We start from the raw sequence: 23,235 nt of genomic DNA, 5'->3' as shown, positions 1-23,235 counted from the left end.
TGCTTCTCTGTTCAGCTGCTATGCACTGCAGTCTTTTTCTCTGAAATTTTACTGTTTTTTCCCCTGTTTTTTCCCCCGTGAGGATGCTGACTCTGCTGAGTTTCTCTAATACTTTATTCTTGAAATATGGGCCAAGACAAGACACCCCCCTTTCAGCGTCTCTTTGTGTGAGAGTGTTTAGATGAGCCTGGGTCACGGGGCCAGTCTGATTTTATTCAAATGTGGTGTGGAGCTTGCAAAAGCCCCCATGATCAGCAATATATCCCACAAAATACCAACTGAATCTTAAACAATATTGGCATAAAAGGTGCCCAGTGGTGCAGAACAATGTTTTGTCGTGATTTTTCATTATATCTTCAGCAAGATCCAAGTTTAAACACTCTGAATAAGCATGATTGATTATTTGCTGAGTGGGCAAGCATACATCACAATTATTAGTCCCTTCTGGTAATGGAGCAGCTTTTAGCTTTAAAACCAATAGATTGACATTTCTAGCTATATTCTGAGAGATCCCATCTTGTATTTCACTGTAAAATAGAAATCATAAAAGGAAGCCTTCCATCTAGTGCAGCCATAAGGGAATACACAGAGGGAGGCAACGGGAACAAATCGAGAGCGGTGATTTCCAAAATGGTTTGGCTATTGAATGACAATAGCCAGGCCCCTCAGCCTGTCTCTCTTTCTTTCACTGCCACAGACTGCGAAAACTAACATAATAAAGCAGGCAGAGAAAATGACCAAATGTGATTTATTCTGATTTGGACAAATCATTTGTGATTTAAATCTGGCAGTAGAGATATCCATGGTAACTGAATTTCCATTTTGTACAATTTTGTGTGACTTTTTTTTTTCTTGCATTTTATGATTTCCCAAAAAAAAAGGGTTAGAGGAGGTCTTAAAGTGCATGCGTGGCAACCACTGCCGCTTCCCTGCACAGTCCCTGACATCCCCATCAGCGGGAAATATAATAATGTTATATTTATTCTGAAAGATAGCATTTTTAAATAAAACACACAACGAGAGCTTTCGAATAGTCGTGTCATAATGATTGTTTTGAATGTTTTATTGTTTAATGCTTATACATAAACATGCATATTAGTTATTAAGATGTGTTAAATCTGATTATTTGCATTAAACCTTCAAATATTGACCCACTGATGTACTGGCAGAAATACTGTCATGTCAGTGTATTTCTATAACCGCAACTCCACCATTAATATTTTGGGGGATTATTTTCCAGAAACTGGGATTTTGTCCATTTTTTTCCCCCCCTTTAAACTCATTGTTAGTATATACAGCTTAACCATGTTTTCATCATTCCTCTAATATATAGCAGAGTCAGTGAGCAGCCCTACATATTCTCTCAACCGTCAAGGAAGGGTAGATTTTTTTCAATAAATAATTCACCACTGATAGCCAGCCCTAATGCCTACATGAACAAATCTCTCAGTTACAGCTATCTTGGGAGCAAGCCAGTCCAGGAGCATACTTAATAAACAAATACAAGGCCTGACAATCTCTGGTTTCACTGATGTCTTTCCAAGAGGAAAGTATTTGAAGACAGGCAGTGAAACTACATCCTTTCTGTGGGTGAAGGTTTAGGGGTCAGGTGTGGGTTATTGCTGCAAGAACGAGTCGTCCCGTTGCATCGTTGCTGCTGATACTCTGGATAGATTTACTGTCCATTTTACACAGGACATAATTTAGGTTTGTCTTTTAGAATTATGACATTTCTGTCCCTAAATTTTGTGATCTTGCACCATTTAGTGGGAATTAAATGACAAAGGACACACTCAATGGAATGATCGTAAAACATACAAATGAACAAATAATTTCATTCATGAACACAAGTGTACAGTACGTTCACTGTGCGTTGAAACAAGCTTTTCGAACATGTCTGCGTGCTCATTTCTAGGACCAGGGCTGAGTCGGGTTTGCAGCCTTAAACTGACCACATGTTCACTGAGACTCGAAACACGATCCAGACACGATAGCACTAACCCGGCCCTTTGGGTGAAATGGCCATGCGAGTGTGCGTCTGTGCAACATCTCATCATGGAATTGTTCTTGTCATACAATACAAGTTACCTCAGTTACCGCTGTTTTCCAGATTTACATATCATTGTTTTGATATTTCAGTTATGATCAGGGTCAGTTTTTTTTTTTTTTTTTTTTTTTTTTGTTCGGTATGGGGTGCATCACTCTCTGTGCATCCTGGCTGAGCCAATGTGCTCAACTCCTTTTGCTGCGTTCATTTCAGATGGAAAACATGACATTTATATTTGTACAAATAAGAACAAATCTCCAATCCGATCAGTGTGTGTGTGTATTTGTAGACATGCGTAATCAAATGTATCTGTGTGACTGGACATGGTTGCTGGCCAGTTATTCAGCCCATCTGTGTGTCTGCTGTAAGACTCCTTACATGAAATATTCAAAGTCCAGTGAAAATTGATCTGCAGATCTGAAGTCTGTTTCTCTCCCTCTCTCTTTCTCTCTCTCTCCCTCTCTCTCTCTGACCAGATCCCTATGGAGCTGCATCTAAGAAGGATCGTAATATCACGTATCAGTTAGATGACCAAGTTCAGGGCCTGTACGAGTGCTGCAGCTCAGCGTTGGAGCTCGGATCAATGGAATACTGTTGGGGATACAATGGACCACACCCACATACTGATTAGACCCTCTGATTGGATATCACATGGATGTCTTGACCACTACCATGGCTTTCATGCAAATTGATGAAGGTAAAATTTAGTCCCTTAAGTGAAATTTGATTTGCGTTAAGAGCTCTTGTTACTTTTTCTTAATGTAAAATGGTTTTGATTAATAGTCTGGGTGTCCATGGAGAAATATTATCAAGTGTACCAGTCAAATGCATCTTCCACTAAATTAGTGGTGCCGCAGTTTGGCATCTGAGTTCATTGCCAATCTTTTAGGCAAGAAGTAGCTGATTTCTTCAATATACTTTCAACTCAAAAACACAAAATGACGACTATACTTGACTTTAGTTTATTGCATGCTATGAAACTCCTATTTGAATGGACATCAACTGCCACCAACATCCTTCCTAACCATAGACCTATAGAGCTTTTAATCTATGCTTTGCAACCAGGAGGAATATACCATAGAGAGGTCACACACCCCATACAGTCATACACAGCCAAAAATACAAACACACACACAGAAAGTAAATTGTTATCAGCAAACAAGGCCTGCTGTACCATTGTATCCACCTACCCAGACTGTAGCTGTTACGTGCTCCTCTAAATGTCTGCGACACTTCACCTCACCTCCTCAGAGCGGCACAGCACTGCACCCTGACTAAATGAAAAACAATCTGAGGAAACAGGGAACAATCCTAGGCAGGCTCCAGCGGGCTGCCATAAAAAGAGGGGCTGCCTCTCTAGCCTCTCCCTCATGCCTTCAGCTTTAACTCTATGGGCTGATGAAAGATCAATGGGCCGACTGGGCAGCCGCTGCCGTGCCTGCTGTCCGCCACTGCACCAGGAAGTGAGCCAATTACAAAACACTAGAAAAAAAAAGGAAGAATGGGAAAGCCTTCAATCTTTACGTAGAATGTAGAATGAGTGATTAATGAAATAGTTGCGTGTGTGCGTGTTTTCCTGTTATCTCATTTATGCTGAGTGCGGTCCTTTGCAGCCACTTATTCTCCAGAAGTATTTGATGTTTCCAGCCCATGGATCATATTCCAAACTCTTTTTAACCCTGATCTCTGCCTACATCCCCCACCTCCCCTACCTCACCCTCTTTAACACCCCTTTAACCCTCCACCCTCCGCCTCCAGGAGCCTCACTCCAGATCCGTACCAGCTAACCAGACCTCTGGATCTCCGACAGGAGTAATGGGGGATGGCGCTAGGGTTTGGTGCAAACACGCAGCAGCAGACAAACAAATCATGTTAAGTCTCTGCTGCCACGGCTGGCAGCACACTCAAAGGGGAGCCGGTGCCCTGCCAGGGAGGAGGGTGCACCCATTTTCCCAGGGAGGGGGTGAGGGTGAACACGAGGGAGGGTAGCATGGAGGGGAGGCCTGGTCCTTATCGAGCCAGGATCACAGACACCTCCGCCCCTCCTGGCAGGAATGCACACAGCCCTTGTGGGAGGAGAGAGGGAGAAGAAAGGAGGAGGAGGAAACAAGTTGACATTAAGAGAGGAAGTGAAAAGGGAAAGAAAAGAGCGAGTGAGGGAAAGTGAGTGACTGAATGAAGGAGGTAGACAGACTGCCCAGCTTAGGAGAGGGAGTGTCTCCGAACATGTACACACAGACAAAAAACACACCAATCACAGCACTCAACACACTCTCACTGGACTGAGCACATAGGAAAACAAACACTACATTTGCCTGCTTAAATACAATTCTAACCATGCAACTGCGATCACAGGTTTAATGCCATGTGTGTCACTGATGACATCCGAGGAGGAATCAGAAAGCCAATGATGTGGTCACACTACAACTAGGTGTTAAATTTCAAATTTTACACCATCAAGAAATGTTACAATTATTGGTTTTTCTTAGCTGTGTGTGTCTGCGTCATTAAGTTCAAAATAAGAAAGGAGGGGAAAACATGTAATTGTGAGGAATATCCCAAAAGAGTCATCTTGTATTTGTACTTTGTTCTTGCGTGATATTTTTAATCTTGTTATTTTCCACAGTAATCTCAGATTGTCAACACTTTTCTTATGAGACCTCAGTGTGTTGTGTTTCAGGTACCCTGGTTGCAGATATTCCCAAAACAATTATAGAAAGCGGGATGATACATTATTTAGCATGAGAATTTTCTGAATTGTCTGCTGCCTCCCCTGGGATGGAAATATTTTCTTTTTAAAGTGTGATCTTGACATGCCGGTCTTGCATGCTGACTTCAGGCTCTTTGTGGTTGTGTGTCAGGGCAAAGAACAGATTTTGTCAGGTGGAGATGGAGTTTTCGGGGTTCATTTACAGTTCACCCAAAAACATTCCATGCAGTCTTCGCATTTCCATTCACTCTCTCACTCTCTCTCTCTCTCTCTCTTCGCTCCTTCACATGTTGTGCAGTTTCTGTCTTTTTGAAATGCTAATATCTGCAAACAGTTATTTCTTCACTGTTGACATCATTCACTTTTCAGTTCAAAATGCTTTGACATATGTTGTGCATGCTTTGCTGAATGCCCAGGAGCGATACTGTCACGATGAAGTTGTGAGTCACACTACAATGTGTACAATGTGTATACTGATACTTAATTACTCTGTAATGTCTGTGAAACGAACTGCTAATCAAAGCATCCAGCCAAACTCGCAAACTTTTACAGCCAAAGTAACAGCAGTGGAAGTGAATATGAATATGAAGTGATAAAACAGGACTGATTATTAACTGCATGCTAAAAATCAAAACAGCATTGGACTGAGTCTGACACGGTACAAACGCTTTCTTTTGGCTGTGGAGCACTTTCTTTGCTGGGATAGCACACTTTTTTGATCAAATAGCCTAATGAATTTTAAATTGGCATATGTCCATAGAAACAGCATTATGATTTAATAGGCGGCCCTTTTTAACGCTGTCTAGGTAGGTTAAATATTAACCTGGAAGTACCCATCATTGTCGTACTCCACCAGACAAAAAGATCGGCTTTAAATTGTGAGCACTGCAGTAACCATGAAATGTTTGAATCATATTAGGATGAGTTAACTACTGTACAGTTTTTAAAAAATTCTTGCACTTCTTGGTATTATTCTACCGTATTAAATATGTATAGGCTATATTACCAAAAGAGGTTTTAATTTTGCCACTGGAATGAGAAAATTAATTATACAACGCCACTAAGTACTTTAGAGCTCTAATTAGTAGAGTTTAAGAGGTTAATTCACGTTATCCTTTTTTTTTTTTTTGTTTGTTGCCTGTAGGTATCAATGACCAGAAAAAAAAGTCCTTAAAGCAACAGGGAAACAATACAGTATATATTTTCTGAAAAAGTTATCTCAAACATGATCTAAAATATAATGATATATAATAATCTCTATGTCACCTCACCAGCATTTTTGAAAGAACCTGAAATAAGTTAGTTAAATATCTGTTGCCAGCATGCAAAAGAAAAGCCCTCTGTTGCTGAAAGAATTAGCAAAAGTACCTTCAACAGCAGCAATTCAGTTGAGCACAATTCTTTTCTCAGACTCTTTCTTTTTGTTTCCTTCTGTTTCTGAAATGGAAAACGCTCCTGTCTCAGCAACAGAGCCTCAGCCCAGTTCCATCTGTTTGTCTCAACAAAGTGGCAGCGAGGCTAACTTATTGCTAGCACATGTGACCGGGTGAGTGTGTGTGTGTGTGTATGTGCCACTACTGATCACACTGCATCCCTTAGCCTATCAGCCCCCCCAGATGGATCTCTACCTTCATTAATGCAGGCCCACGGCAAGCGCATGTCTCCACATGTTAACATGGGATGCAAACATCTGGCTTATTTTGAATGTTGTTGGTCCCCTTTCCTCCCTTAAACCTTCTCCTGCTCTTTTCTGGTTGTCCTAAATGGGGCAACTCACATTCTGTCTTTCTAGAGGAGAGGAAGTGGTGCTTGTGTTGTTGTGGCGAGGGACTTCAAAGAGGTTGGGACATCAGTCATAAGCAAGCAGAGGGCAGAAACTGGTCAATGGTGGGGATTTATCGTCTAATTGCCCCTCTGGGGGGACTTTAGGTCTAATTTCAGAGGTGCTGAAAGTAGGATTTTATGGAGTATACCATATCCTAAAGTCCTTTTGTTTCACTTTTTTTTTTAAATAACACTGAGGCTAATTGTGATAATCATGGAGAAGTGAATATCTGTTTTATTTTCCACCCAATAGTTTTAGATAAACTTGTGTTGAAAAATTACAGCGACAGCGTTTGAGCATTAATGGATATTCAAGTAAATGTTAAGTCACAGAAACATTCTTTAATCACATGCTTACAATCATAAATTAAACTTAACTGTAAATATTCTTTATCTAACCTGAAGATGACGTCACCCAGGGAAACCTATCACATACCACAGCCAGCAGTAACTCCAGGTCACTTTAATATTGATGTTTCCCTCCCCTTGTCTCTCCATCAGCAATATATTTAATGGTCACATTCTGTGCTTATTCAGCACAAGAAAAACGAGAGCAAGGTAAACATGCCAACTTGAGAGCACAAGACATTAGTCTTGTAGCCTGAAATAACTGGATTGCATTTAATGAGACGTATGTAAGTTGAGAGGGCAGACATTTGTTTTGTTCCTGACCGCATGTGCCGAATTAACTGACAAACAGTGAACTTCTCAGACTTTGGGACTGCACAGTGTTCCAGCAGCCATCAATACAAGCTCATGATCTGCAGTCGTTGTCAGTCGGGAGGTCCTTTAAAAGAAATGCACATTTAATGGCTTGATCCATTGTGATTGGAGTGGTTAATTGATGATCTGGTTGTAAATTTCTGTCTCATGGCTGTCACGATCTCTCCTCCCCTTCTTTCATCGTTCTCTCTGTTTATCCTTCTCTGTCTCGTCGCTTCTCTCAGCTCCTTGCTCCTCCCGTTGTGCGACTTGTTTCTGTGTCTCTCTCTTGCTGCCGTCGTATTGATTGGTAAGTTGAATGCAGTGGCGCTCTTGAAATATTCACAGTTGAAATCCATCTAATTGCCCAGTTGAAATTCATCTCATAACATTATTCACAGTTATGCAGTGGGAACTGTTTGTGTTGGCTGCCAACCAACACCAAGCTCTGAGCTTACTAGATTTGGAGGTTGAGGGTATGCTGGGTTGCCGCTGCTGGTGCAGATGTGCCGCCTAATTGCAGATCCCACCATGCGGAAACGATTCCTCTGAACCATTTCAAAGCATCTGCAATAGGTGTCATTGCAAGGTTAAACCAACTTCAGAATGCAAGTCTTGTTTCCATTCCTCACTTCTGAACTGACTGTGTGTGCCCTCAGAAAAGAGGAAGAGAAAAGTTATTGAAAGAAGGAGATTTGCAACCCTGACTGACTCACATTAGCTTGCCAGTGTGTGCATTTCGCATGAATTAAGAGGATAAGAATGTGCAAAAACACTGACCAAACGGGTGTGTGTTATCGTAGGTCATTTCAAACATTTCAATTAATGATTCAAGTTGAGTGTAGCCTGAAACCCTCTAATCGTACTTAAATTATTGTACGCTTATGATCCTGTTGTATATTCTCAGAAAGGCCCTCTTGATTTCATGGGAACTGAAAACAGACCTGGAAACAGAACTGATTACTTTATCTCGTGCTGATTTGGATGCTTTCTGGGAAGGTATTGATTCAGCCAATTGCAGTAGTTAATGGTGACTGCAGATGCTAATTGAAACCTGCAGTATAAGGTTTCATATTCCTGTGGCAATAACAGTGTAAACTAAACAGAAGGAAGTTACACACACATTAATCAGATAATATCAGGCAATCAAGGCGGCCTTTTAACACAAATCTTAAACGTAACAACTGGTCCGAGATCCAGGAACGAGAATGTCTGGATGAATGTCCGTTGAAGCAAAAATATCAGGAGTTCATCAACACCTCTAGGAGACACCAAAGGAGATTTAATGCTTAAATTTAGACAAGTTGACTTCAGAGATACTTGAGCTTTAACTGCTGGACAGCGGAGTAAAGAACACAGAGCTTTTATAGTCGGACAGACGAGGCAGATCAAAGGCTGAAAACATGTAAGGTCATAGCTTCTGCTGTAGAGTTAAACGTCTGTTTCTGAATCTCTTCGTGACTGACTTTTGAAGGGTTTATGAACGTTCTCTTGTACCTTGAAAACTTGACAGATCGGTTACCTCTGTTAGTTAAAGCTTACAGAGGTGGGACCCTAAATGTGTAAATTCACCCCTTTTTTTTTTCTAAAAGAGAAAACAAGCTGCGTGGTTGGGCAACCTTTTACATTCCAAAAAAATATCCATAATTATGCCTAATGGTCCATAAGAATGTGTGTTTTGTACTGTAGATACTGGAAAAGTTGTGGCAGTTGATCAACTTTTTCTCTGCTGCTGAACTTCTTACACACATGGCTGACCTGTTCATTTTGAAATTTTCAAATTTTTGCCAAGCGTGCTCATCCATCTGTCCTCCATTGACCTTTTTTTTTGTCATAAATCACATTTTTTTCATATCTGTCTCTAAGTGTATTTTTTACTCAGTTTCTAGGCAGCTGAGAAAGAGACATCGAAAAAGTATTTGTGTATGTGTAGGTGTTTTTGTACACTTGCGTGTGTCGCTGTGCAGCTCGATGTCTGGCCAGCCATGGCCACATCTGTTTGTCATGTTAGCACTTAAGCGCCTGCAGGAGCCACGATACTAAGTGGAGACAGAGTCCTCTCTCCCACTCTCTCCATCCTCCCTTTCTCCTAATTACATTTGTTCATTAATCCATTTTCTGCCCACTTCTCTTTCTTGTTTATGTTCTTGCTTCAGTGAGCTTTTGCCTCCTCAGACCAGCAGACAGTGACCTTTAAAGAGATGCCAAAAGACTCTGTAAGACAATGTTACCCCTTTACCCTTTGACCATACACATGCACACAAGCATGCATGCACACACACACCAGTCACATCTTGGCCCCTCAGTATCCCCTCAGGCCATCTCCTTCAGAGAGGCTAATGGAGTTAGCCTAATGTCTGCACAGCACCAGCCATAAAACTGATTTGAGGCTAAAGGCTTGGTGCCGAGACCACCACTCTGCCTACAAAAAAGAGAGATGTGAGTGAGATGTTAAAAGAGAGCGAGTGTATCTTTAGAGGAGAAGAGGTTGGGTGGTGGTGTGGGGCAGGCTGGCGTAACTAAGGCAACTGCAGACAATCTAATTGGTATTGACATCCTTGTCTCGGAGGAAATTTGACATCTAAGGGCAAATCATTCTATTTAGTCGCCTGAATAGTCTCCAAGGCGGGGCCTGAAGAGGACAATCACGCTGTAGCGTTGTTCTGGTCCTCATGTCTGGGCCAGCTTTGCCATGCAGCAATCGATCCTAATCTGATCGGGGGAAGGGAGGAGGATAAACGGTATGGGGAGAAAAAAATGACAATAAAATCAAAAGCTCTGTTGGGGTAATATTTAACAAGCGGGAGTACAATTGGGCCCTGCTGGGGCGGCAGCCTGTAATGCACTTGTGCTGCTGTAGCATGGTTAATGTAAAGAAAACTCGGGAGTAATGGCTCTTCAGCCAAGGTGGCCAGGCTTCAAAGAAATCTGCTTGCTTTAGCTAAAAGACTGCCAGGCTGGGCCGCCAAAGACCTTCATTTTGTTAGAGCATCAAATATGGCCCCCGGTCAGGACACACAGACACCCTGATTTTATTATCCTCACTCCCCTGAGAAACTCATCTCATCCCTCTTTTTGTTTGTGTGACTGACCATCAATGTGAAACCGAGACTGAAGAGGTGCTGTCCATCAAAAGGCACACACACGTTTTTTTCTTTGGGTCAAAAAGGAGTAAAGGGTTTCTGTGGTGTCTCCATACTCTACAGCGAGTGGTGGTTGAAGCTACTTTTTTCGTTTTATTAACTGGATTCATCAGTTTTACAAGGCATGTAATAGTATGGCTGTAGGAAAGCTTACTTTGTGACAGATAACTTTTTATTTTGAGTTGTCTTTTGTTCTTTTATCTGTCTAAAAGATGACATTCATGCAATAAACATGTCAGAATTGTGTACAAGATGAAAGTATTCAAAATTCTGGCTTTTTTTTTTCATAGATATCCTTATGGCAGCTGTTTTATGCGGTGCATTTACGCCAAATCCAGCCATCATGTAATGTCTAGATCCTGACTTAAATATCTGGCCCCTTTTCAGATACTTTTACAAGTGTATGCCTGCATACTATGAATCTGGAAATCCCATCATGACTGTAACATCAATAAAGAGTATGTATCTCAAAAAGATCCCGTTAATACCTTATTTTCACCATCTCCTGAACACTCAAGTAAATCCTACTGACGTAAGATGTGGCTGAAACGGTAAAGAGAGAGGTTGTTAAACATCATCCATACTAAGCTGAAAGTTCAAATGAAGGCTGGTACAGACTATCCAGTACTGAGGATGAGTCCAAAAAATGTATAGATTTAATTAAACATCTGCACTGACTTATACTAAAGAAAAATAAACATACTTTTATAACTCTTTCCTGAAGATCCCCAAAAATGAAAGCATGGATGTTTATTCTTAACCATTCACTGATTATTTATTTATTTTTGGTTCTTACAAAGTTATCTTTGTGTTGGGTTCTGGATTACAAGGTTTAAATTTTAGCAGTTGGTCAACTATTACTGTTAGGCTTTAAAGTTAAGGTCAGATTGATGAGTAAAGTAAGTTATGAGGTTAGATTTAAGTGGTTAGAATTAAGGGTCATTTCACAGTTTGTGGCTAATGAAGTACAAGTTGACTGAGGATTAAATTCGTTCCACAGAATATAAACGTTCTGTTGTACGTGTATGTGTGTGTCTCTGTTTGCGTAGAAAATTTGGAAAATATTGAGGAAATAGTCAGAGTGAGGTTGTGTGTACATGTGCATGTTCGTAGGCGTTCCTGAGAGTGTGTGTGTGTGTGTGTGTGTGTGTGTGTGTATAGACATATGTACACATGTCTTTGTGTGTCATCTGTGAGACAGACAGACAGAGAGTGTCTGAGTGTCTGTGTAAGTATGTGATGAGGGTGTATTGAACTGATGGCTACAGATATCAGTCCCAGATACTCAAGTCATAAAAGTGTATCTCGGAGCCCCGTGGCTATGCAAGCCCTGGTGCCTGATGTTATCAGAGTGAAACAGTGGCTAGTCTATCAGGACAGAAGAGCACAGAGGCATTCCTGTATTACCGGAGCTGGTGTCCGCGGGCGGGGATGGAGGCTTAGAGCGTGCTGCAGAAGCGCAGTCAGGGAGATAGGGAGTGGTGTGGGAGCTTGCCACATTGCTGGACAGGCTGCTGGATTATTTACAGCAGGGTGTTGTTAGGGCTTTGTTGTGCTGGCTTGTCAATAGCTTAACTGGACTAACAGGGCAACAAAAGGAAACAGAAAAGTCCAACTGAAGGTTTGTATTTCAGTATAGCCTCATAAATCTCCAGGACTGAAACAAAGGCACCACTCCTTGCCTACTCTAACTTTCATCAATCATTGTGAGCAATTGGGTTTATCAAATTGACACTTTCTTTCTTCGATAATTTGCTAAATTAGAAGACACCTCCAGAGGGATTAACAGTGAATTCCAGTGCCCAGAAACACGCTTTCCCAAATCTCAACAGAACAAGCACTGCTAACAATGTTGCCAGCAGTCCATTGTATTCTCGGAGATGAAGTGAGGTTGATATTTTTATGGAGAATATTTTGGGTGTATATGCTAATTTGTGATGTGTTGCAGCAACTATTTGTGTTTCTTGTTACAGAAACCAACTGTTATTACCATCTCATAACATTAATCCCATGCATCCCAACAGGAGTTACATGTATGCAGCTGTGGAACACATATTCTGATTAGAAAACGTACCACAGTCTAAAAATACTGTGTACATAAATAAAAGTTCTTATTATGCAGAGTGTATATTTTTGTAATATGATAACAGAAGCATTAGCATGTTGTAGGCGGTTGAGGTGGAGCAAAATCTAACAACTTTATGTACTGTTGGGTAGTTTAAAGTATACCAAATCATATCTAATCATATTTTAGACGGTGATCTTATTTTAGAAGTCCTGATTGTCGAAGTTAATAATCATAGTCATCAAATACAGTGTGCCAAAAATATCTCCCTCTCAAATGTAGTGAGGGAGAAGTATAACGTAGTATTAAATAGAAATACACAAGCTATAACCTCAAATTTGTACTAACTTTGCAATGTGTGTGTGTATGTGCGTACACATACACGTACCTGACAATCAGATTTAAGCAGCGAAATGCATGGCAAGACCAAGAATGAAAGCGTCTTGACAGGTTATGTCTTCATCACCCCCTTTCTCCCATGTCCTCACTCATTCTGCCTGCCTTTCTGATCTCTGACCAGTAGCACCTAGCAGGCCTATGTTGCCTTAGTCCAGAAGTCAGAAGGTCTCATGACAGAGATGGCGTATCGTCAGAGGGGGGTATCAGCACCTCAAGGGCCTCCGTATGCCAGCAATTGTCTCTGGCCTGGATTAGTTTTTGTATCCAGTTACGGACTTTTATTCCCGTGGAGTCAAGTTCAGCATGGCACTGAGGGCCAGCAGTGCCGCTGAGAGCCCATTGATTTATGTACTGCTGAGTGAGAGCAGCAGGTTCAGAGGTCTCCAGGCAGGGTAGCGTGCCGTATACGTTTGTGTGTGTTTGGATGTGTGTATGAGAAAGTGTGCATGAGTTACTGTTGATCTCTGCAAACACAAATGTGTGTGCATGTCTGCAAAGCTGCATGAGGGCCAACCCAAATCTCCCGGCAGGGTGCCTCGGTCTATTTGCCTTGGAGAGGCTCCATTCGTTTGACTGTAAGCGTGCCTGGAAGACTTTTCGTGCTGTAAAAATAAATGACAGGCTCTGAGAGGTGGAGCCATCTGTTCATGTGCTGTGCTGATTGGTTGAAGAGGAACGCTAAATGAGATTTGATGATAAATGTACTTTTGAATAGTTGGATATTTTTTTCTTGCAGGTTTTTGTCAAATTTTCTACAACAGTCAATCAATCGTGTGGGTTTCACTATCACTTGACACACTAGCAAAGTGGAAAGAATGGCATACATGCAGTGTAAATCACACCCTGTGATTTGATTACTTAGGCACACAAATGAGGTCACTTCCTGCTGCTGAGTTTCCTGCCTCTTTCCAAACATGGATCATGGTCTACTGCCAACACCAACAACCTGGCCTAATTAGTGTACTGCATTCAACAGTCGAAAACATTTGCTCACTATGTGATGATCTTGAAGTTCAGGAGAGTTTAGACTACTCTTTTAAATGAGTTAAAATAAAACTGCTCAACAAGTCTCATTTTTCTGATATCTACGTCAGTTTGATGTAGATGTCTGACCTGCTCTCCAGGTCCATAACATCTATTGGCTTGTCATTTCTGACATGCTGTCTATAATTTCACACTTTCTTTCCTTCCTCTTTTTTCTCCTGCTTTAAATAAATGAAAGATTTAATAGTTAAAACACAAACTGAAGAGAGCAAGCTGTTGCTGTGGGACCGAGGATCAATTAAGGCATGCTTAACACAGCCTGGGCTTATGCAGCCTATATCCACCCGTATCCATATCCATATTCCTTTGAAATATGATGTCCTAAAGATGGAGCCATATTTATTCTCGATGGTGCGTTTTGGACCCATGACATATTTGAAAATGGGGCATCTGTCCTGTGGCCTGGTCAGCCATCTGGATAAGTCGGGACAAGGAGAAGATGTTAATGCACTTCATGATGAGAAAGGAGGATGACACCTTTGACCTTCCCTAGCCTTTGACCTCTGCAGCCGATATGGAACCACTGACGCTATGGGTTTCCTATATCTAGCATATGCTGGCCAGTCCGATACGTTAAAAGAAATTCCTCATTTGCCACACACTGTTTATATAGCCGCTCCCCCATGTTGTAAACAGCCAGGCTGTAAGAAAATAGATATTTACTTCACAGGCTTTCTATTTGATTAGAGAGAGAAACATTGACATGCATATTGGGAACATTGCCATGCTTATTGCCACAAATGTTAATGGAGCATGAGTTGTAGATACCTGAACAGTATATACAACATAGTATTCAATTTGAAATTTCCTCACATACTGTCGCACCCTCTGGAAAGATTCCCCTAAAAGTGCATGGGTACGTGCACACCAAGCAGAGATTGGGTGTGCACATTTTGCCTACCCAACAGAGTTTCAGTTACACATCACAGAAGCTCAGGCCTTTTGCTGTGTAAGAAGATCTTACCCTAAATCATTGCTGCATTTCCTGGAACCACCACTAGAGTGACAGAGAGGAAAGAAAGCTCTGGTAGAACTGCATGTGCTCCATGTTTGCGATGGCTGCAACTCCTTCAGTAGCAGTTTCTCAGTACATTGACATTTATATAGTGTTTCCCTTGGGGTACAGCCAGGGAGCCCAGGGTGGCTGGAGTCCAGTGGCTGTGGCTGGTAGGGGTATTAAGGTGGAGGCTTGATCTCTTTACGCGTAAAGCCGTGGTAGCCGAGTCCCAGTCAATAGAAGCTGAGCAATGGCAGATCACTTTTCCACACTGAGATTTAATTGGAAATTAAATAGTTCACATCACCTCCGACCTATAATCCTGCACCTCTCTTGGTATGGGGAGATATTCTAAATATATTTGTGAACTGAGATCACCAGTCCCCATCTAATGTAAAATAATAACACTCCAGTGAAACTGCTGGAGCTGATGTTGCAAGAAAATCCGTGGGAATATCCATAGATGGTAAAGGTCAGTTCATTCTGGGTGCACTTCACTTTTTTGCAAAATATCAAATAATTCAAGTAAAAAATTACATAAATCACATTATAACTTGAGTTATACAATGCAACTAAAGCAAGGTCGCAACATTATTTATTCATCCTTGAACTTGTCAGTTTTTTAAGAAGGTCATATTTTTAACATTAATTGCCAGTTAAAGCATAAACAGCGAAATTATAAGACACAACAGAATAATTATTTAACTGTAAGATATGAAGAACAATTACTCAATTTTGGGTGGAATGATGAAGCCTGTGAATTTTGCGCTGCTATCTGAATTCACTTATTTGGATGGAGAGGGAAGAAAAGGTAGCTGTCAATCAACAACAGTAATAACAGTAGTAACACTACTTCCTGCACACATTTAGTCATGGAACTGATAGTTGGCTGTCCAGAGTACATTTCCAGTCATCTGGCCAGTCCTGTGTGCTAAACATTGACCTTGTGACCTCTGTTCATGACCCCTGACCTGTGATGTTGACCCCTTGTCCAGGGGGATGGGTCTCTTATATATCTCAACTGGCCGTCTCCATTGACTACCTGCCAGGCACCTGCTCTGAGAAATGAAGCCAAAGCAAATGCCTCTCTTGGGAGCCTTTTGGGCTCAGCAGACAACAAGGCCTGGACTGAGCCCTGCATTTGAAAAGGCTTTGAGTGGCCCTGGTAAACCAATCTCCCTAATTATCTATTGAAAGAACATTCTTTTCCTTGCCCAGTCATTACCTTGATTTCAATTGCTGAAAAGTAACATGGAGGAGCTAAAAAGAAAAGAGAGGGGAGGGAAAGGATGTAGAAAAACATACATGCATGTGCATGCACATGCACACTTAAGAGACATATAGAAGCACAAAAGACTGTGTCTAACTCATTTTAGTAAGGTTAATTGTAGGTCAGAGGGAGCAGATTTGGGATATAAATCCATGATATGGGAGCAGGTCAAAGTAAATTATATATGAATATATGGCCTTTAGCTGCCTTTTGATGCAGTAATAACTGTTAAGGCAGGTTGTCCTCAAAATCATTACTCCCATGTCAAACAGCAATAAATATGGTATGAAGAGTTTTTAAGAGTTATAAAAACTCTAGATCATATCTGCATATGGACATTTAGCTCCCAGTTCACAAAGTCTGAGAATTTGTGATTTCAGCAAATTGTTCACATAAAATGCAATAAAAAAGTAATATGAAACAGTGGTGAATACATAAATCAAATTGATAAATGCACAGGTGTGAATGGTTCATGTGATACATGGATGATTCATGAACCTTACAAGATATGATTGGCATGCTTGCTGCAAAGAGTTGGGTCTTTCGGTGTTGTGCTCAACTGAAATGACAGTGGAAGCATAAACAGCAGCCACAAATGCTGATGCCAGTGCTGAAACTTGTACGGTCCAGTTTTAATATACTTTGTTTGGCTGTTTTTTTTTTTGTTTGTTTGTTTTTCAGTTCTTTGCACATTTTGAACATTAGGGTAATAATACAACCTGGCAAAATCGATCATCATTCAGATCCCAGCATCTCAGAAACCAAAACAAACCACTTGAAAACCTTTCACTGTACTTTGTGAAGAGTTTCAACAGGAATCTTTAAGAGATAAATGTTGCCTCTGTGCATCAGTTACCATAGTTAAGGCTATCTACATGCTGTACTGCTGGGTCAAGAGCACAGAGATAGTCCCTCAAGAGTGGGCTCTCAGGACTCTAGGACTGTTCTCAGAAAGCACTCAGGGGTTGCATGCAGTCACCATGTAGTAGGGGAGATAAAGAGGGGACAGAGTTACTCTTTGAAACTAAATATAGGTCATGACAAGCAGCATTCAGGTTGTACTTCATGCCCATAACGTCTCTCTTTTGTGCCTATTATTATTCTTCTAGTGTTGTTTGAGTTACTTGGTACATGACTCTATGTCAGTTGAAGTGTTTTAACATCTGCGACTGAAAACCAAATGATAAAGACAACAACACAGGGTGGATTTGATCCCTTGGCTCCACGTACACCTTGCCAGGAAGAGACAGCATACGATAGGCGCACTTCAGAAAACTCCATCTTGATCATTTAATTTATCCATGAGTTACAAAATTAAAATGCTCTGAAAAGACTAGCTTTTTCAATACTGTGAAAGAGACTGAATGGGATGTTGAGAAAAAAAAATGCAATTGCATTGATGTGTCACTGCAAGTGTTACTGTGATCATCGGACATTTTCTCGTAAAAATCTGCTATATGGCAGTCTTTGAACTTCTCTGAATGCCTGTCTATATTAAGTTCTTTAATCTCCAGCAGTCTGTCTGCCAGTCTGCCCCCCCCCCCCCCCCCCCCCCACACACACACACACACACTCACACACTCACACACTGAAGCTGGCTGGAGCTGGACACACACACACACTCAATATCAAGTCTGCTTTAGGAACTTTTGTGTCTTCTTCCTGATAAAGATCTGGTAAAATTCTTCGTTCTTGTAAAATGTCTGTGTATGTGAGTGTTTGACATGATGAGCTTTGTTGTACTTTTTTCATTAATACAGTGAGAGAATCATTTCTTTATATTTCAGAATTTATCTTGTTGCTACAATCATGAGACCTGTTGCAGATCATCACCGCATAACATTAATGTCTCACAAAGAAGAACACAGCTGTCTCTAGTTCATCTTCTCTGGCATTTCAACAATTTTTATCTTAAGGATATTTTTTACACCTCAGAGTGTAAACTTTTCTCAGCAGTGCTGTAATGATCCTTACTGCCTCAGCTGAAGTCACTGGTCTTCAGGAATTGTAGTCTGATGACCTTGATGAGGACTATTGAGCCTCCTATTGAACACCACACGTGGTCTGATCTAATGACAATGGCCTGATGACTTGTGTGAATCACAGATTCAGTCCAAGACAATAGACTTTCAGCAGTCACTGAAAGCCAAGTTTACTCTGCTGTGAGGCCTGAAATTTATTGCTGTTTTGGGGCTTCTGTATTATCATCTCAATCTTCCATAAATAATGTTTTCAAATTTCATTGTGATTTTAAGTTATACACATGTTCTCAACAAGGTCTATATTTCTCACTCACAGTAACGAACACAGTGAACCATCTCTTCTCTCAGCAAAGCTTTTCCCATATGGCCACAAATTTTACAGGGATGCCTACAGTCATAGTTGATCCACAGTTACCTCTGACATCCGGTCAAGATCTCCAACCCCCACCAGAAAAAGGCTGTCAGGCTTCAGTAGCTGGTTGCACTGGTCAAAATAACAAAACTATAATATGATGTGGTGGTGTTCTCAGCAACTGTGACCATACTCACAGCCCCAGTGTGGTTTCTGTCAGGAACAATAAGCACTGTGGGCTGCAGCTTTTTCTCCTCACAGCTATGTTTTATGAAGCCTCTAGGCTCCTGTCCTCTGTACCAACACCACATGACCACATGACACCCCTCTGCCGATATCAAACGGCTAAGACTTAGCAGGCCACACTATGCCTGCTAATACCACACTCAGAGGCTTGGCTCATATAAAGGCATTTTTTACATATTTTCTTACATTTGTGGAAACAAAGTTCACTTTGACATAGACACACACACACACATTCAAAAATATAGGGTTCCAGCAATCTCAAGATTAAACTCCATCAGCACCAATAAGCTCTCTGTGGACAGCGGTTTCTCAGTCACATCGTTCATCTTCCAGGCCCGGGACCACTTCAAGGCCCAGGGAGGTTCGTGGTGCTGAGGTCAGTGGTGGGGGTGGCTCTGGGGACATGAGTGCACAGATGTATAGACACAAGAGAGGGTTACAGCATTACTGTTATTGTTAGCGTATGATATATGTAATACAATAAGAGGTCAACAAAAGTCACATTTGACTGCATTTTTTAATAAGGCGGCAAGAACTTTTCTTTGAATCCTGCACGAATCTGATTATCGTCACAACTTCTCATAGTTGCCAGTGCTAACTAACAGCTTAATTAAATCATTCACTCGACATACTGTGAAAGTTTTTTCCTACACCAATATTACTTGGTTGTAAAGTATGACCATGGGCATTTTTGAAAACTAATTACCACTTTTTTTTTTTTTTTTTTTTAGGTTATGTGTGAGTCTTACAGTGTAGTATAGAACACAATTGGACTCGTCAGTTCTTTTCATCTTTCAAGTGTTTGAATCTCATCCTTCGTTCACAAACACAATCGATGCCACTGTGTCATTCAGAGGGCAAGTGTTTGAATCAGAAGCATCCTTTCATTCAAAAACTGATTCAGTATGTGGTTTTTCCTTCATTAACTAAATTCTCCTCCTTTATGTGAGATGCCCAAAGGAATACAAGAAAAAGCCTGAGCTTTTCCATGCTTTGTCAGAGCTGTAATGAAATCCATTCCTCCCTGGCAATATTTCAAACTGATTCATTAGCAAAAAAGCAACAAAGAAATGTACAAATCTAGACTAAGATTAACTTTCCTGAAGCAATAAGTCAGTATTCGGTGGCTAAATGCTTCCATGTTGTACATCACATTCCAGCAGCTGCTTCACAACAAATCCGTTCCAGTAGTTTCTTAATGGTGTGTGTGCGTGTGTGTCCATTCATTTTTTCTGGTTTGCTCATGTTTTTTAATTGTTTGACTGAGTCATTTAAAGGACATCTTCAACTCAGAGATTTATTCAGGCCCTGAGCTTCAAATATCAGACTTCCATGCTCAATATATTTTCATCAAAGTCGGTTTAATCATCTTGGAATTGGCTGATTTAGCTATGGTGCCGTGCATCACATCATTCACTGATGCTCCTTGCTCACTTTGAAGCTGTATGAACAGTAGAGAGCAATGTGAAACTTTTCTAACCCCCTTTGCCTGTGCATGCGTATATGTGTGTGTGTGTGTGTGTGTGTGTGTGTGTGCATGCACTATGACTGTGTATAGACGGAGTGGGGCTGTGGGGTGAGTGATGACACTGGTGGTGTAATCCCACCAACATCTGCTTCTAATCTGCAACATGAAAAAGACACTCTTGTGACCCCATACCTGCCCCCAACCATCCTCTACCCCCACACCGCTCCTTCTGTCTGACAGTGCTCTCTCTCTCTCTCTCTCTCTCTCTCTCTCTCTCTCTCGCTCTCGCTCTCTCTCATCTGAACCCAAATCAAACAGCATATCAGGTTACGAAAGGCTTTTTACCACAATTTGCAATCAAATATACAAAAGAGGGAGTATTTATTCATTTCTTGTTCTCTCACCCATGCCTCCACTGGTCAGGAATTTCACTCAGTATGGAAAGAGCTGCATGTCTTTCTTTTTTTTTGGATTAAACAGCAAGAAAGTAGCAGTTTACTCTCATTTTGCCAGGACGATTAAGCCGACATGTTAGCTTCGACAAAAGTTGAGCACTGATGACAAAATGTAAGTAAACAAAATCAAAAGTGCCGACAGTTTATCAAAACAGCCTCCACTTCCTTTTTACGTCACTCCAGGTTCCAGATTGAGCTGAAATAAGAAGAAAACAAGGAGCGGAGGGAAAACTCAGGATTGTGGAGAGGGTGGATGTATGTGCAGCATGTGGGGACTTTCCAGTGGATGAAGATTGCCTCACTAGAGGAAAGTATTTATTCAGGAGTAATTGAGAGAGAAATAATACAGCAGCCAAGAGCTCAGCCTGAGCGGATGAGCAAGAAGAGGATGTGGGTGATTGAAACATGGCCACAATTTGTTTTAACTGGCTGTAGAAATAAGCATGGCGGAGCTCTTAGGGCTTGGTAGCTGTAAATCTGGAGCCTTGCAGGAGTATTGTCGGTTCATAACCTTTCTCTCTTTCTTGTGCTCGCTCTCCCTCCCTTACGCCTCCCAGGGGTACATTTAGCTGGGGAAATGGAGCTTTTCTTCCCTTTATTTGACTTCCTTGTCACTGGCAAACTCTCTCTCTCTTTCTCTCTCATTCTCATTCTCATTCGCTCTCTCTCTCTCTCTCTCTCTCTCTCTCTCTCTCTCTCTCTCTCTCTGTCTCTCTGTCTCCACACACACTCGCACTTGCCTTGACCCATGTTTTGCAGGACCCCTAACTGTTGGTGTGCAGACCAGTTGTGGGAGGACAAGGACACAACACAGAGATACATTAGAGAAAATCACTTCCCCCTTTCAGCCAGCGATGGTTCTGGGAAGTCATATAATTGTCCCGTCAGCTGTGTTCTCCTGGTCTTCCTATAATTGCACATTTAAATGCATTATGCTATGGTCGGTTTACATGTGCACACGTACTTTATGCTAGGAGTGATATGATATGAGATTTTCACTACACAGTAATTATTGTCAAAGGAATTCACAATAACCATATCTATAGAAATAAATAAATAACTGTTTTGTCTTTTTTTTGTTACAATCAAAATACAAGTGTAGGGAGGTTAAGAGTCTGTAACCATAAATGTATTAAAGCATACAAAAAGAACAATTACACTTAATGAATATTAAATGAATATTACTAACATCTACACTGGATTATGTACATAATACTATCATATGTCCTCATTAATTCAATATCAATACTTAAGTTTTACTCACTTTTATCATTAATACCAGCATATCATGACACCCCTACTTTGTACTGCGTATCCACTTGTGTTTTTTTTTTTTTAAGCTTAAGAAACCTGTCACAAAGCTGGAAACATTTGACTTTATTATTCAAATTCTCAGTCAAACGGTTTTCACAGTGCTTTGAAAATAAAGACTTCCTTTAGCTGACAAGTAGCTTCAGTGAAACAGTTTGCACCCAGAGGTACCAGGATGTTGTTCTCGAAAGACAAGACGTGGCTGAATTTTTACTGTGAGCAGCAGAATTGGGTCGGCAGCAGAGGGGTGAATGTTGGAAATATTCAAAAAGAAAAAAAAACGATTTCCATTTTCATTTTATTTTATTCATTTATTTTTATATTTGGCTCAGCTAACCCTTTAATGACCTTGTCATAAAAAAAAAAAATCCTGCCTGTGTGTAAAGTGGACAGAGATTGAAAGAGACTGCGATGAAAGTAAAATTATTAGTAGTTATGTGCCAAATATGCCAGCGGATTTCTCTGTTCACACCTCTGGTTCAAGGCCTCTGCCTCACCAGCCTCCCGGCCTGTTTAGTCAGCCCATCTCCCAAAGAACACACATACACAAATGCATACACACATCCACACACTTTCATTTTCTCCATCACCTCTAATATTCCCTTTCCTGATCCCTTCCTTCCTGTGGAGCTTTGACTGAAAAGTGTTGCTCTGTGCTGTGGTAACAATTGCACACAGGTCTGTAGCTCTCACACTGCTACATCCCAAGGAGCTGTGTGCTTCTCACTCTCCGCTGTGGGTCAGTACTCAGGGTTTACACAGGGGGCAAAGGTGTTAATGCTACATGCTTTAAAGAAGTACAAGATGTCTTCACTTCAGCTCTAACAGGCACCCTGGGTAAAAGCTGGAACTAATCTGAGGTGTGTGTGTAAGTGTGTGGCTGTGTGTTGTAAAAGGGAAAGATAAAGCGTTATTCAAAGCAGGGAAATGCCTTTGTAAGTAGGTGAAGTTCAGAGGTGCTCTCACGGCTTGAAAATAGTGAGTATGGCTGACATTATTTCTGTAGTGTTGTTGAGGTTTCTCTCTCTATTTACAAAAGAGACTTCCACTTCCTTGCTTTCTCTGTGATTCTAATTTGTGCTGCTTTAATGCAAACAGCACAATCATTCTGCACTGTGAGCCTGCAGGCACACAGAAACAGCACAGATTACTGTTAAGTTACCAATTGATGTTTTAAGGACACTTCAGACATTAAATATAAAATGTAAATTTATACCTTA

At 41.0% G+C, this 23,235-nt stretch overlaps 1 long non-coding RNA gene across 1 annotated transcript in view; it reads left to right on the top strand.

Moving 5' to 3' along the window:
• The window catches only part of LOC124051761, a 50,469-nt gene extending 29,090 nt beyond the window's left edge, over positions 1 to 21,379 (top strand). Inside the window, exons 3-4 of the long non-coding RNA XR_006841875.1 lie at positions 2,524 to 2,744; positions 20,888 to 21,379. This is a non-coding gene — a long non-coding RNA (uncharacterized LOC124051761). The remainder of the gene's footprint in view (positions 1 to 2,523; positions 2,745 to 20,887) is intronic.
• The last annotated feature ends 1,856 nt before the right edge of the window (positions 21,380 to 23,235 follow it).

This window comes from Scatophagus argus, chromosome 20 (assembly GCF_020382885.2).
Source record: "Scatophagus argus isolate fScaArg1 chromosome 20, fScaArg1.pri, whole genome shotgun sequence".
In the NCBI taxonomy this organism is placed as follows: domain Eukaryota; kingdom Metazoa; phylum Chordata; class Actinopteri; family Scatophagidae; genus Scatophagus; species Scatophagus argus.
Note: the sequence above shows the minus strand (reverse complement) of the source record. Positions and strands in the feature narration are given on the sequence as shown.